General features: G+C 33.4%; 1 long non-coding RNA gene across 1 annotated transcript in view; it reads left to right on the plus strand.

Moving 5' to 3' along the window:
* Positions 1-12,048, plus strand: part of LOC119608261 — a 93,113-nt gene extending 81,065 nt beyond the window's left edge. The window contains exon 3 of the long non-coding RNA XR_005231808.1: positions 12,027-12,048. This is a non-coding gene — a long non-coding RNA (uncharacterized LOC119608261). The remainder of the gene's footprint in view (positions 1-12,026) is intronic.
* The last annotated feature ends 1,624 nt before the right edge of the window (positions 12,049-13,672 follow it).

A 13,672-nucleotide genomic window follows, 5' to 3' on the forward strand; every position in this document is an offset into this window, starting at 1 on the left:
TTCTAGTTCACTTCAGTTCTAGTTCAGTTCTAGTCCAGTTCTAGTTCAGTTCTAGTTCAGTTCTAGTTCAGTTGTAGTTCAGTTGTAGTTCAGTTGTAGTTCAGTTGTAGTTCAGTTCTAGTTCAGTTCTAGTTCAGTTCTAGTTCAGTTCTAGTTCAGTTCTAGTTCAGTTCTAGTTCAGTTCATGTTCAATTCTAGTTCAGTTCAGTTCAGTTCTACTTCAGTTCTAGTTCAATTCTAGTTAAGTTCTAGTTCAGTTCTAGTTCAGTTCTAGTTCTAGTTCACTCCTAGTTCAGTTCTAGTTCAGTTCTAGTTCAGTTCTAGTTCAGTTCTAGTTCAGTTCTAGTTCAGTTCTAGTTCAGTTCTAGTTCAGTTCTAGTTCAGTTCTAGTTCAGTTCTAGTTCAGTTCTAGTTCAGTTCTAGTTCAGTTCTAGTTCAGTTCTAGTTCAGTTCTAGTTCAGTTCTAGTTCAGTTCTAGTTCAGTTCTAGTTCAGTTCTAGTTCAGTTCTAGTTCAGTTCTAGTTCAGTTCTAGTTCAGTTCTAGTTCAGTTCTAGTTCAGTTCTAGTTCAGTTCTAGTTCAGTTCTAGTTCAGTTCTAGTTCAGTTCTAGTTCAGTTCTAGTTCAGTTCTAGTTCAGTTCTAGTTCAGTTCTAGTTCAGTTCTAGTTCAGTTCTAGTTCAGTTCTAGTTCAGTTCTAGTTCAGCTCTAGTTCAGTTCTAGTTCAGTTCTAGTTCAGTTCTAGTTCAGTTCTAATTCAGTTCTAGTTCAGTTCTAGTTCAGTTCTAGTTCAGTTCTAGTTCAGTTCTAGTTCAGTTCTACTTCAGTTCTAGTTCTAGTTTAGTTCAGTTCTAGTTCAGTTCTAGTTCAGTTCTAGTTCAGTTCTAGTTCAGTTCTAGTTCAGTTCTAGTTCACTTCTAGTTCACTTCTAGTTCACTTCTAGTTCAGTTCTAGTTCAGTTCTAGTTCAGTTCTAGTTCAGTTCTAGTTCAGTTCTAGTTCTAGTTCAGTTCTAGTTCAGATCTAGTTCCAGTTCAGTTCTAGTTCAGTTCTAGTTCAGTTCTAGTTCAGTTCTAGTTCAGTTCTAGTTCAGTTCTAGTTCAGTTCTAGTTCAGTTCTAGTTCAGTTCTAGTTCAGTTCTAGTTCAGTTCTAGTTCAGTTCTAGTTCAGTTCTAGTTCAGTTCTAGTTCAGTTCTAGTTCAGTTCTAGTTCAGTTCTAGTTCAGTTCTAGTTCAGTTCTAGTTCAGTTCTAGTTCAGTTCTAGTTCTAGTTCAATTCTAGTTAAGTTCTAGTTCTGTTCTATTTCTGTTCTAGTTCAGTTCTAGTTCAGTTCTAGTTCAGTTCTAGTTCAGTTCTAGTTCAGTTCTAGTTCAGTTCTAGTTCAGTTCTAGTTCAGTTCTAGTTCAGTTCTAGTTCAGTTCTAGTTCAGTTCTAGTTCAGTTCTAGTTCAGTTCTAGTTCAGTTCTAGTTAAGTTCTAGTTCAGTTGTAGTAGTTGTAGTTCTAGTTCAGTTCTAGTTCAGTTCTAGTTCAGTTCTAGTTCAGTTCAGTTCTAGTTCAGTTCTAGTTCAGTTATAGTTCAGTTCTAGTTCAGTTCTAGTTCAGTTCTAGTTCAGTTCTAGTTCAGTTCTAGTTCAGTTCTAGTTCAGTTCTAGTTCAGTTCTAGTTCAGTTCTAGTTCAGTTCTAGTTCAGTTCTAGTTCAGTTCTAGTTCAGTTCTAGTTCAGTTCTAGTTCAGTTCTAGTTCAGTTCTAGTTAAAGAAGTTTGAATTCCGGTTGTTGTCCCACATATTTAAAACGGGACCTTTCTTAATACATTGAAGGACTGCACAATAGTTCTGGATCAGTTCAGTTCTAGTTCAGTTCTAGTTCAGTTCTAGTTCAGTTCTAGTTCAGTTCTAGTTCAGTTCTAGTTCAGTTCTAGTTTAGTGCTAGTTCAGTTCTAGTTAAGTTGTAGTCAAGTTATGGTTCAGTTCTAATTCAGTTCAAGTTCCATATGAAGTCTTTGGTTGTAATCGAGTTTTGCTTTAATATTCTATATGGACTCCTAAAAGTTTCTTTGAAATTTATCTTTATCTTTCTAAACTCTTCTACAGCCTTAGTCCACTACCTAGTAAAATATTCCAAATATATTATTTGATTAAACCTCACTGTAGCACTGATACCAGCAGAAAAAAGCAATCAACATCATATATTGCGTTAATCGTTGTTAGCGATGTTCGTTCATACAAACGGACAGACATCTCGTAGTCGGATTCTGACTATGAATATGGAATTAAGTTTTCTGTGTTGCCTTCTGCACACAACTTTGACTACACTCGTCGTATGTTGCATGTGGCAGTTGTTATTTGTTGTAAGAGAGTAAAACGTTTCAAATATTTGTTTATGTGTGTGCGGTCGTCGTATTAAATTTTTGAAAAATTACCAAATAAGTGAATTTTTTGTTGTTGTTGTATTTTGTATTTCATTTTTGTAATTTACTGTTAAATAGGTTTTGATTAATGACTCGCAATTAATTATATCTTTTGTATTTAAACATGTTTTGCTTTATAAGAAAATTAAAATTTATTTTCATATTTTTTTTTTCCACAAAAAAGTGTAGAGTTTTATCTTTTAGTAAAAATCTTTTGTTTTGTGTTTGTTGTAAAACTTTACTACCGTTCAATATTTAAATTGCAAATAAAAATAATTAATGTGTTTTTAAGTTTTTTTTTAATATTTTTTATGCAATGAATGCCGCATGTAAATACTTGATACTTTATTTCAACGCGGTATAGTAAATTATTTATATGTTGCATATAGATGCAAATTTACATAAGTATGTATGTAAGTAGTTTCTTAAATTATGGGGGAGTTTATAGTGCTGCAACTATCATTTATAATTTATTTTGTTGCTTAGTGCAATCAACTTCTTAATTTTATTGCTTGAATTGGAATTGAAAGTGGATTATTGGCCAAATAAATTTTCCAAAGAATTTTATAAAATTACCTTCAGATTTCGTTTAATGGGCTCTTGAAATGGTCATATTTTTGGTTATAATGTGAAAAAGATTTTAGTTGTTTGTTTCTCAGTATATTAAATATACTGTTCGTTGTAGTCCTTTAGTTCAATTCTAGTTCTAGTTCAGTCTAGTTCAGTTCCAGTTCAGTTCTAGGTCAGTTCTAGTTCAGTTCTAGTTCAGTTCTAGTTCAGTTCTAGTTCAGTTCTAGTTCAGTTCTAGTTCAGTTCTAGTTCAGTTCTAGTTCAGTTCTAGTTCAGTTCTAGTTTAGTTCTAGTTCAGTTCTAGTTCAGTTCTAGTTCCGTTCTAGTTCAGTTCAGTTCTAGTTCAGTTCTAGTTCAGTTCTATTCTAGTTCAGTCTAGTTCAGTTCTAGTTCAGTTCTAGTTCAGTTCTAGTTCAGTTCTAGTTCAGTTCTAGTTCAGTTCTAGTTCAGTTCTAGTTCAGTTCTAGTTCAGTTCTAGTTCAGTTCTAGTTCAGTTCTAGTTCAGTTCTAGTTCAGTTCTAGTTCAGTTCTAGTTCAGTTCTAGTTCAGTTCTAGTTCAGTTCTAGTTCAGTTCTAGTTCAGTTCTAGTTCAGTTCTAGTTCAGTTCTAGTTCAGTTCTAGTTCAGTTCTAGTTCAGTTCTAGTTCAGTTCTAGTTCAGTTCTAGTTCAGTTCTAGTTCAGTTCTAGTTCAGTTCTAGTTCAGTTCTAGTTCAGTTCTAGTTCAGTTCTAGTTCAGTTCTAGTTCAGTTCTAGTTCAGTTCTAGTTCAGTTCTAGTTCAGTTCTAGTTCAGTTCTAGTTCAGTTCTAGTTCAGTTCTAGTTCAGTTCTAGTTCTAGTTCAGTTCTAGTTCAGTTCTAGTTAGTTCTAGTTCAGTTCTAGTTCAGTTCTAGTTCAGTTCTAGTTCATTCTAGTTCAGTTCTAGTTCAGTTCTAGTTCAGTTCTAGTTCAGTTCTAGTTCAGTTCTAGTTCAGTTCTAGTTCAGTTATAGTTCTAGTTCAGTTCTAGTTCAGTTCTAGATTCTAGTTCAGTTCTAGTTCAGTTCTAGTTCAGTTCTAGTTCAGTTCTAGTTCAGTTTTAGTTCAGTTCTAGTTCAGTTCTAGTTCAGTTCTAGTTCAGTTCTAGTTCAATTCTAGTTCAATTCTAGTTCAGTTCTAGTTCTAGTTCAGTTCTAGTTCAGTTCTAGTTCAGTTCTAGTTCAGTTCTAGTTCAGTTCTAGTTCAATTCTAGTTCAATTCTAGTTCAGTTCTAGTTCAGTTCTAGTTCAGTTCTAGTTCAGTTCTAGTAGTTCAGTTTCTAGTTCAGTTCTAGTTCAGTTCTAGTTCAGTTCTAGTTCATTCAGTTCTAGTTCAGTTCTAGTTCAGTTCTAGTTCTAGTTCAGTTCTAGTTCAGTTCTAGTTCAGTTCTAGTTCACTTCTAGTTCAGTTCTAGTTCAGTTCTAGTTCAGTTCTAGTTCAGTTCTAGTTCACTTCTAGTTCAGTTCTAGTTCAGTTCTAGTTCAGTTCTAGTTCAGTTCTAGTTCAGTTCTAGTTCAGTTCTAGATCAGTTCTAGTTCAATTTTAGAAGCTTTTAGCCTGTGCTATTTCTATTACTGCTTTGTGTGTTCGTGTTACTAACTAAATAATTATGTATTCATTTAAGTAACTACGTTCTTTTTTTAAACTGAGAATTAAGTTAAGTATTTAACTAAAATTGCTATAAAAATAAGCATTTTTAATACCACTTTTTTAAGTTTTTAAGTATATTTGCTAACGAAGAACGTACGAGCAAAACAGGGTTTATGACTTAAGAGCACTTTTAGAACTCAAAATCAAGAAAAAAAAATAGAACAATGTTTAAGCAATAATCCCAGTATCAAAGTACTAAATGCAGCTATTTGAGTTTTTAGTATTTTTCCCTGCTACTCGAAATATATTTTCATTTTTTGCTGTTCAAACACATCAGCTAAACCTACAAAAACAACAACAAAGGAAAAGTTTATGGAAACAACAAAAACTCTCTTGATGACTTTCAAGTTCATATTATGATGGTAAATGCTGGTAAATGTTTATAGCAGCAGTAGTACTCGTACTCTGGCAGTAACACTCGTTAAAGTAAGAACATAATGCTGTACTACAATAAAAATACCCAACCCTGCAAATCATGCCAACAGCCAAACAGCGCCAGCCAGCCACCGAACAACCAAACATTTATGATTCTAAATCTTTGGTAAAATGGCACAAAAAGAGAGCAATAAAAAAGTGCAAACAAAGTAGAAAACTCAAAAGCGAAAAACAAAAAAATAATTGCTGCTGTGCTGACACTTGGACTAAAGATTATTTGCGCTAGTGCTAAAAATTTTGTACAACCCTCAACCCCCTTTCGTTTTTCTAAATCAGTGTTGCCCATACACACACTGTTACACATTCATTTGTATTGGTAAAGCAGCAGAGAACAAAATGTAACCCAAAATAAAACTGTACTAATAAAATGACTGCATACTAAAAAGTATATTCTAACTGTCAAATTGATATTATGGATTTTGACAGACAGCGTACATTAAAGTTCATATATAAAAAACTATCAGCTGTGCTCTCTCATTCACCTACATAAATTCGACTTTCTCAAAATTTTGTTGTTGTATTTCTGTGTGGATTTTAAAAAAGTTGCGTACAGATCTTACTTCGACAAATGCTGATCAGCAACTGAGTTGATTTTGTTTTGCAAGTTGAGAGATAATCAACTAGCACATGCTCAAATAAGAAAATACACAAGTAAGCTTATAGTGTAGGTGAGTCAACGCAACGTCAGCAGAATATTCTTGCCCTATCTCGCGTGATAGGGAATAGTGATTTTGGGCACCATTGTTCTAAATACTTAAGAACAATGTTGTCAATTATAAAGTTCCTAGTAAATGCTAAAAGCAAACATTTTAAAAGTAATCAATCGGCGCACAGTGGTATAGGAAAAAAAAAAGAGGGAAATAATTCGGTAACTTCTAAACGGTTAATCCGATTTTAATGAAATTTGGTGTGCACAAAGAGGAGGTGTTGTCGAGTTTAGGTTTTGAATTTGGACCTTATAGGCCAACCAGGGGCCCGGCGGGGGGTCCTCAAATTAGGACACCTCGGCTATGTTAAATTTTTAAAACGATCCTATTTCTTCATTTGAGTTCCGATTTAAAAAAAATTTCGTATATAGAATCTCCTATACCACTGTGCGGCGTTCAAAGTAACTTGTACTAGATAAAAGTATAATATTTTTCAATTATAATTAACAATTCAGAAAACCTAAATTTTTATATTTTACTCTTAGCATTAAACAATATTATTTAAATCCTCTATGAAGCAAAGGAAAACGCTAAAGTGTCATTACTGCTGCAACTTATCAAAAAGCTTGAATTGTATACTCTGACAATGACTGACTATTTAAAAGTTGAATAAAACAGATGAGTTGATAAAACTGCAGAACAAAAACAATACTATGCTGGTGTTGTATAGAACCACTATTTGCCGATTTATTTAAATGACTTCACTTCACTATTTAAGTCAACAATGTCATGCAAGAAGATGAAAATGAACAAAAAATCTCTAAGAATTATAGCTGAAAATCTTTATAAGGACATCTGCATTCTTCAAAAAGTACAAAAAGAAAAATATTAAGAAATGTTTGCACTCCACAATTAATGGTTGGCTGCTCTTTAAACTGCAATCAATAATTTCAAGAGGTGAAAAATTATTGCGTTTTTAATTGCTGGCACTATGCTGGAACAGTTCTGTTCTAGTTCAATTCTAGTTCAGTTCTAGTTCAGTTCTAGTTCAGTTCCAGTTCAGTTCCAGTTCAGTTCTAGTTCAGTTCTAGTTCAGTTCTAGTTCAGTTCTAGTTCAGTTCTAGTTCAGTTCCAGTTCAGTTCCAGTTTCAGTTCCAGTTCAGTTCTAGTTCAGTTCTAGTTCAGTTCTGGTTCAGTTCTGGTTCAGTTCTGGTTCAGTTCTAGTTCAGTTCTAGTTCTAGTTCAGTTCTAGTTCAGTTCTAGTTCAGTTCTAGTTCAGTTCTAGTTCAGTTCTAGTTCAGTTCTAGTTCTGTTCTAGTTCAGTTCTAGTTCAGTTCTAGTTCAGTTCTAGTTCAGTTCTAGTTCAGTTCTAGTTCAGTTCTAGTTCAGCTCTAGTTCAGTTCTAGTTCAGTTCTAGTTCAGTTCTAGTTCAGTTCTAGTTCAGTTCTAGTTCAGTTCTAGTTCAGTTCTAGTTCAGTTCTAGTTCAGTTCTAGTTCAGTTCTAGTTCAGTTCTAGTTCAGTTCTAGTTCAGTTCTAGTTCAGTTCTAGTTCAGTTCTAGTTCAGTTCTAGTTCAGTTCTAGTTCAGTTCTAGTTCAGTTCTAGTTCAGTTCTAGTTCAGTTCTAGTTCAGTTCTAGTTCAGTTCTAGTTCAGTTCTAGTTCAGTTCTAGTTCAGTTCTAGTTCAGTTAGTTCAGTTCTAGTTCAGTTCTAGTTCAGTTCTAGTTCAGTTCTAGTTCAGTTCTAGTTTCAGTTCTAGTTCAGTTCTAGTTCAGTTCTAGTTCAGTTCTAGTTCAGTTCTAGTTCAGTTCTAGTTCAGTTCTAGTTCAGTTCTAGTTCAGTTCTAGTTCAGTTCTAGTTCAGTTCTAGTTCAGTTCTAGTTCAGTTCTAGTTCAGTTCTAGTTCAGTTCTAGTTCAGTTCTAGTTCAGTTCTAGTTCAGTTCTAGTTCAGTTCTAGTTCAGTTCTAGTTCAGTTCTAGTTCAGTTCTAGTTCAGTTCTAGTTCAGTTCTAGTTCAGTTCTAGTTCAGTTCTAGTTCAGTTCTAGTTCAGTTCTAGTTCAGTTCTAGTTCAGTTCTAGTTCAGTTCTAGTTCAGTTCTAGTTCAGTTCTAGTTCAGTTCTAGTTCAGTTCTAGTTCAGTTAGTTTAGTTCTAGTTCAGTTCTAGTTCAGTTCTAGTTCAGTTCTAGTTCAGTTCTAGTTCAGTTCTAGTTCAGTTCTAGTTCAGTTCTAGTTCAGTTCTAGTTCAGTTCTACTTCAGTTCTAGTTCAGTTCTAGTTCAGTTCTAGTTCAGTTCTAGTTCAGTTCTAGTTCAGTTCTAGTTCAGTTCTAGTTCAGTTTCTAGTTCAGTTCTAGTCAGTTCTAGTTCAGTTCTAGTCAGTTCTAGTTCAGTTCTAGTTCAGTTCTGTTCAGTTCTAGTTCAGTTTCTAGTTCAGTTCTAGTTCAGTTCTAGTTCAGTTCTAGTTCAGTTCTAGTTCAGTTCTAGTTCAGTTCTAGTTCAGTTCTAGTTCAGTTCTAGTTCAGTTCTAGTTCAGTTCTAGTTCAGTTCTAGTTCTAGTTCAGTTCTAGTTCAGTTCTGGTTCAGTTCTGGTTCAGTTCTGGTTCAGTTCTGGTTCAGTTCTGGTTCAGTTCTAGTTCAGTTCTAGTAGTTCAGTTCTAGTTCAGTTCTAGTTCAGTTCTAGTTCAGTTCTAGTTCAGTTCTAGTTCAGTTCTAGTTCAGTTCTAGTTCAGTTCTAGTTCAGTTCTAGTTCAGTTCTAGTTCAGTTCTAGTTCAGTTCTAGTTCAGTTCTAGTTCAGTTCTAGTTCAGTTCTAGTTCAGTTCTAGTTCAGTTCTAGTTCAGTTCTAGTTCAGTTCTAGTTCAGTTCTAGTTCAGTTCTAGTTCAGTTCTAGTTCAGTTCTAGTTCAGTTCTAGTTCAGTTCTAGTTCAGTTCTAGTTCAGTTCTAGTTCAGTTCTAGTTCAGTTCTAGTTCAGTTCTAGTTCAGTTCTAGTTCAGTTCTAGTTCAGTTCTAGTTCAGTTCTAGTTCAGTTCTAGTTCAGTTCTAGTTCAGTTCTAGTTCAGTTCTAGTTCAGTTCTAGTTCAGTTCTAGTTCAGTTCTAGTTCAGTTCTACTTCAGTTCTACTTCAGTTCTAGTTCAGTTCTAGTTCAGTTCTAGTTCAGTTCTAGTTCAATTCTAGTTGAGTTCTAGTTCAGTTCTAGTTGAGTTCTAGTTCAGTTCTAGTTCAGTTCTAGTTCAGTTCTAGTTCAGTTCTAGTTCAGTTCTAGTTCAGTTCTAGTTCAGTTCTAGTTCAGTTCTAGTTCAGTTCTAGTTCAGTTCTAGTTCAGTTCTAGTTCAGTTCTAGTTCAGTTCTAGTTCAGTTCTAGTTCAGTTCTAGTTCAGTTCTAGTTCAGTTCTAGTTCAGTTCTAGTTCAGTTCTAGTTCAGTTCTAGTTCAGTTCTAGTTCAGTTCTAGTTCAGTTCTAGTTCAGTTCTAGTTCAGTTCTAGTTCTAGTTCTAGTTCAGTTCTAGTTCAGTTCTAGTTCAGTTCTAGTTCAGTTCTAGTTCAGTTCTAGTCCAGTTCCAGTCCATTTCTAGTTCAGTTCTAGTTCAGCTCTAGTTCAGCTCTAGTTCGGCTCTAGTTCAGCTCTAGTTCAGCTCTAGTTCAATTCGAGATGAGTTCTTTTACAATTCTATTTTATTTGCACGGAAAACATCTTGCAAAAAACATAATAAAATTTGCTCACACACTATAAGTTGAACTAGAAAAAGGGTTTTAATAAAAACATTTTCTCAACTTAAACTTTGAAAACCATCAACCAGCTGTTGCTGTTTGTATTGTCTTCTTTTCAAAGTTCGTTTGATCTAAATTTCAGGGAAATTAAAGTTGAATGCAGGTGTTGAAACATGTCATATGTTGTCGATAATAGCACTACTGTTGTTGATGTTTTTGTTGTCATTGCTGCTGTTACTATAATAAGTTTTTGTAGTTTTTTTCTTCTTCTCTGATTGCATGTTTTCTTGTGGTCACCATAAATGTGCACTTAGAGTGAAGGTTCCATCGTACACCATGTACTTGCATTACATACATAACTTCTACGATGTACACTAATGGATGCATGCATGTATGCATTTATTTATTATATACGTCTGAATGAATATATGAATTTATATGATAATGACTTTTAATGCTTCTGGTCTCAACCATTAACTCATCCATCCATTCGTCCATGCATCCATCAAACAAATGTGAAAATTCAAAAGGGTATTTAAAGGTATGAAATCATAAACATTTGCAGCAATAACATTGCATATTTAAAGTGCAGAATTAGTAACCAAAAGATATTTTTAAAATAGTATCTAATCTTCATGAATATACATAGTTTGTAATGAAATCTAGTTTAATCTTAAATACAAATTGATCTAATTCCTTTTCGAAACTGTAACAAACACGTTTGTCGTTCATACACGTGTAAGTATGAATTGTAATTCATTTTTGTTGTTGTTTGCACCCTAAACTATAAAAGATGCATTTACACATCGTCTGTCTGTCCCTTCGTCCGCTGGTTGTTCTCAAGTGGCAAAATGGATTGCACAATCTTATTACAGTTTTTTTTTTAACTCAAAATTTTGTTGTTGTCTTAAACACATTTGAACACTTTTTTCCATATTTTTTATTCAAACTCATGCAAGTGCCATCATTTTTAATATTATCTGCCTGTGAAAAAATATTGATGAACCTAGTGATGTGTCTGTTACAGAAATATGATGTAAACCACAAAAACAACATTTGCAATAATAATAACATTAAGATATTAAAAAAACTCAACTGCTAAAGCTTGATGTAATTTGATTTTTTATTATTATTTTAAATACAGAGATAATAATTTATGTTTGTATTAATGTATACAAATTACAAGCCGTTTATAAATTAGGTTTAATTCATTTAAATTGCTCTCTTTGTTGGTCAGAACTAGAACTGAAGTAGAACTGAACTAGAACTGAACTAGAACTGAAGTAGAACTGAACTAGAACTGAACTAAAACTGAACTAGAACTGAACTAGAACTGAAGTAGAACTGAACTAGAACTGAACTAGAACTGAACTAGAACTGAACTAGAACTGAACTAGAACTGAACTAGAACTGAACTAGAACTGAACTAGAACTGAACTAGAACTGAACTTGAACTGAACTAGAACTGAACTAGAACTGAACTAGAACTGGACTAGAACTGAACTAGAACTGAACTAGAACTGAACTAGAACTGAACTAGAACTGAACTAGAACTGAACTAGAACTGAACAAGAACTGAACTAGAACTGAACTAGAACTGAACTAGAACTGAACTAGAACTGAACTAGAACTGAACTAGAACTGAACTAGAACTGAACTAGAACTGAACTAGAACTGAACTAGAACTAGAACTGAACTAGAACTGAACTAGAACTGAACTAGAACTGAACTAGAACTGAACTAGAACTGAACTAGAACTGAACTAGAACTGAACTAGAACTGAACTAGAACTGAACTAGAACTGAACTAGAACTGAACTAGAACTGAACTAGAACTGAACTAGAACTGAACTAGAACTGAACTAGAACTGAACTAGAACTGAACTAGAACTGAACTAGAACTGAACTAGAACTGAACTAGAACTGAACTAGAACTGAACTAGAACTGAACTAGAACTGAACTAGAACTGAACTGAACTAGAACTGAACTAGAACTGAACTAGAACTGAACTAGAACTGAACTAGAACTGAACTAGAACTGAACTAGAACTGAACTAGAACTGAACTAGAAACTGAATTAGAACTGAACTAGAACTGAACTAGAACTGAACTAGAACTGAAGCTAGAACTGAACTAGAACTGAACTAGAACTGAACTAGAACTGAACTAGATCTGAACTAGAACTGAACTAGAACTGAACTAGAACTGAACTAGAACTGAACTAGAACTGAACTAGAACTGAACTAGAACTGAAACTAGAACTGAACTAGAACTGAACTAGAACTGAACTAGAACTGAACTAGAACTGAACTAGAACTGAACTAGAACTGAACTAGAACTGAACTAGAACTGAACTAGAATTGAACTAGAATGAACTAGAACTGAACTAGAACTGAACTAGAACTGAACTAGAACTGAAACTAGAACTGAACTAGAACTGAACTAGAACTAGAAACTGAACTAGAACTGAACTGAACTAGAACTGAACTATAACTGAAGAAAAAAACTAAATTTTCATTAAAGTTCCATAATTATATTTCATTTACTTAAAGTTTATATTCTGAATACATACTAATTAATGATTTTTTCTTTTATTTTTAGGTAAGTGTCCGCATATGATGAAACTTTTACTTAAAATAACGAAAACAGTAAGTAAATCTACAAAAATAATTAAATTTGTATAAATTTTCATGACATCCTGATGAATACATTAGATCTGTTATCAAAAAGGGAAATAAAACTTAATGGGATGAGAAGGCAATATTTTATCAGAACTATATTTGTTTTAAATCTCAACATTTAATTTGTTCTACTTTTAAATTTACAGTTAAATTTATTATAGATAAATTAATTTGCTTGTTTTTCTGCAACAAATTTCTCTTCCGTTAAAAAGGGCTGTTTTTGATTGAAATCATTGCAAATCCATAATTTATTCCAAACATTGCGTGTTATATTTATGAACATCGAAAATCATGATTTGTTCATTCAAATACATCCATCCATCCATACATTGTTGTAGGGGCACTATCATTTTTCATTTTCAAAACTAATTGAGGCGAAAGAAAAAAGGGGTTATAAGCCAAAACTTACAATAAACATGATTCAAATAATGTCAAGATAAAATTCAATTGTTTTGCACTTTTTATTTAAACTCCATTGAAAGATTTTATAATAAACAACACAACTTCCAATTTAACGAATTGGAAGCATAAAAGGAAGTAGAGATATGTTATATGTCGTGAGTTTATTGAACAATCTCTTCAAACATTATTTCAATGAAAATCTTAAGCCCTTTTCCACTTAGTCTGCATTTATTTCGTTTTTACAAAAATATCTTAACGAGTTTAAACAAACAGTTTAGGTCTACCATGTGTTATAATTTTTGTTGTTGTTATTGCTTTTGTAGTGTTTGTTTTAAATCAGACAACAGACACATTTATTGATAAACAGGTACGAAGAAAACATGAACAGGAAAGAAACTAAAATAAAACGCCAACAACAAGAGAAGAGAAAATCGTTTGAACCAAGATATCGTTGCCTTTAGCAAAACGATGAGGCACAGTAGGTCGGAAAGCCAGAAAATTCTTGTGAAAATATTTTAGGTCTTAGTTAGAGCTACAACAGAAATAGAATAGAACTGGAACTTGAACAGAACTAGAACAAAGCTAGAACGAAACTAGAACAGAATTAGAACAGAACAGAACTAGAACAGAACTAAAACAGAACTAAAACAGAACTAGAACAGAATTAGAACAGAACAGAACTAGAACAGAACTAGAACAGAACTAGAACAGAACTAGAACAGAACTAGAACAGAACTAGAACAGAACTAGAACAGAACTAGAACAGAACTAGAACTAGAACAGAACTAGAACAGAACTAGAACAGAACTGGAACAGAACTAGAACAGAACTAGAACAGAACTAGAACAGAACTAGAACAGAACTAGAACAGAACTAGAACAGAACTAGAACAGAACTAGAACAGAACTAGAACAGAACTAGAACAGAACTAGAACAGAACTAGAACAGAACTAGAACAGAACTAGAACAGAACTAGAACAGAACTAGAACAGAACTAGAACAGAACTAGAACAGAACTAGAACAGAACTAGAACAGAACTAGAACAGAACTAGAACAGAACTAGAACAGAACTAGAACAGAACTAGAACAGAACTAGAACAGAACTAGAACAGAACTAGAACAGAACTAGAACAGAACTAGAACAGAACTAGAACAGAACTAGA

The sequence above is a fragment of the Lucilia sericata genome, unplaced genomic scaffold (genome assembly GCF_015586225.1).
Source record: "Lucilia sericata isolate MDLA Ls3-8-SP2 unplaced genomic scaffold, ASM1558622v1 Contig000815F_arrow, whole genome shotgun sequence".
NCBI lineage: Eukaryota > Metazoa > Arthropoda > Insecta > Diptera > Calliphoridae > Lucilia > Lucilia sericata.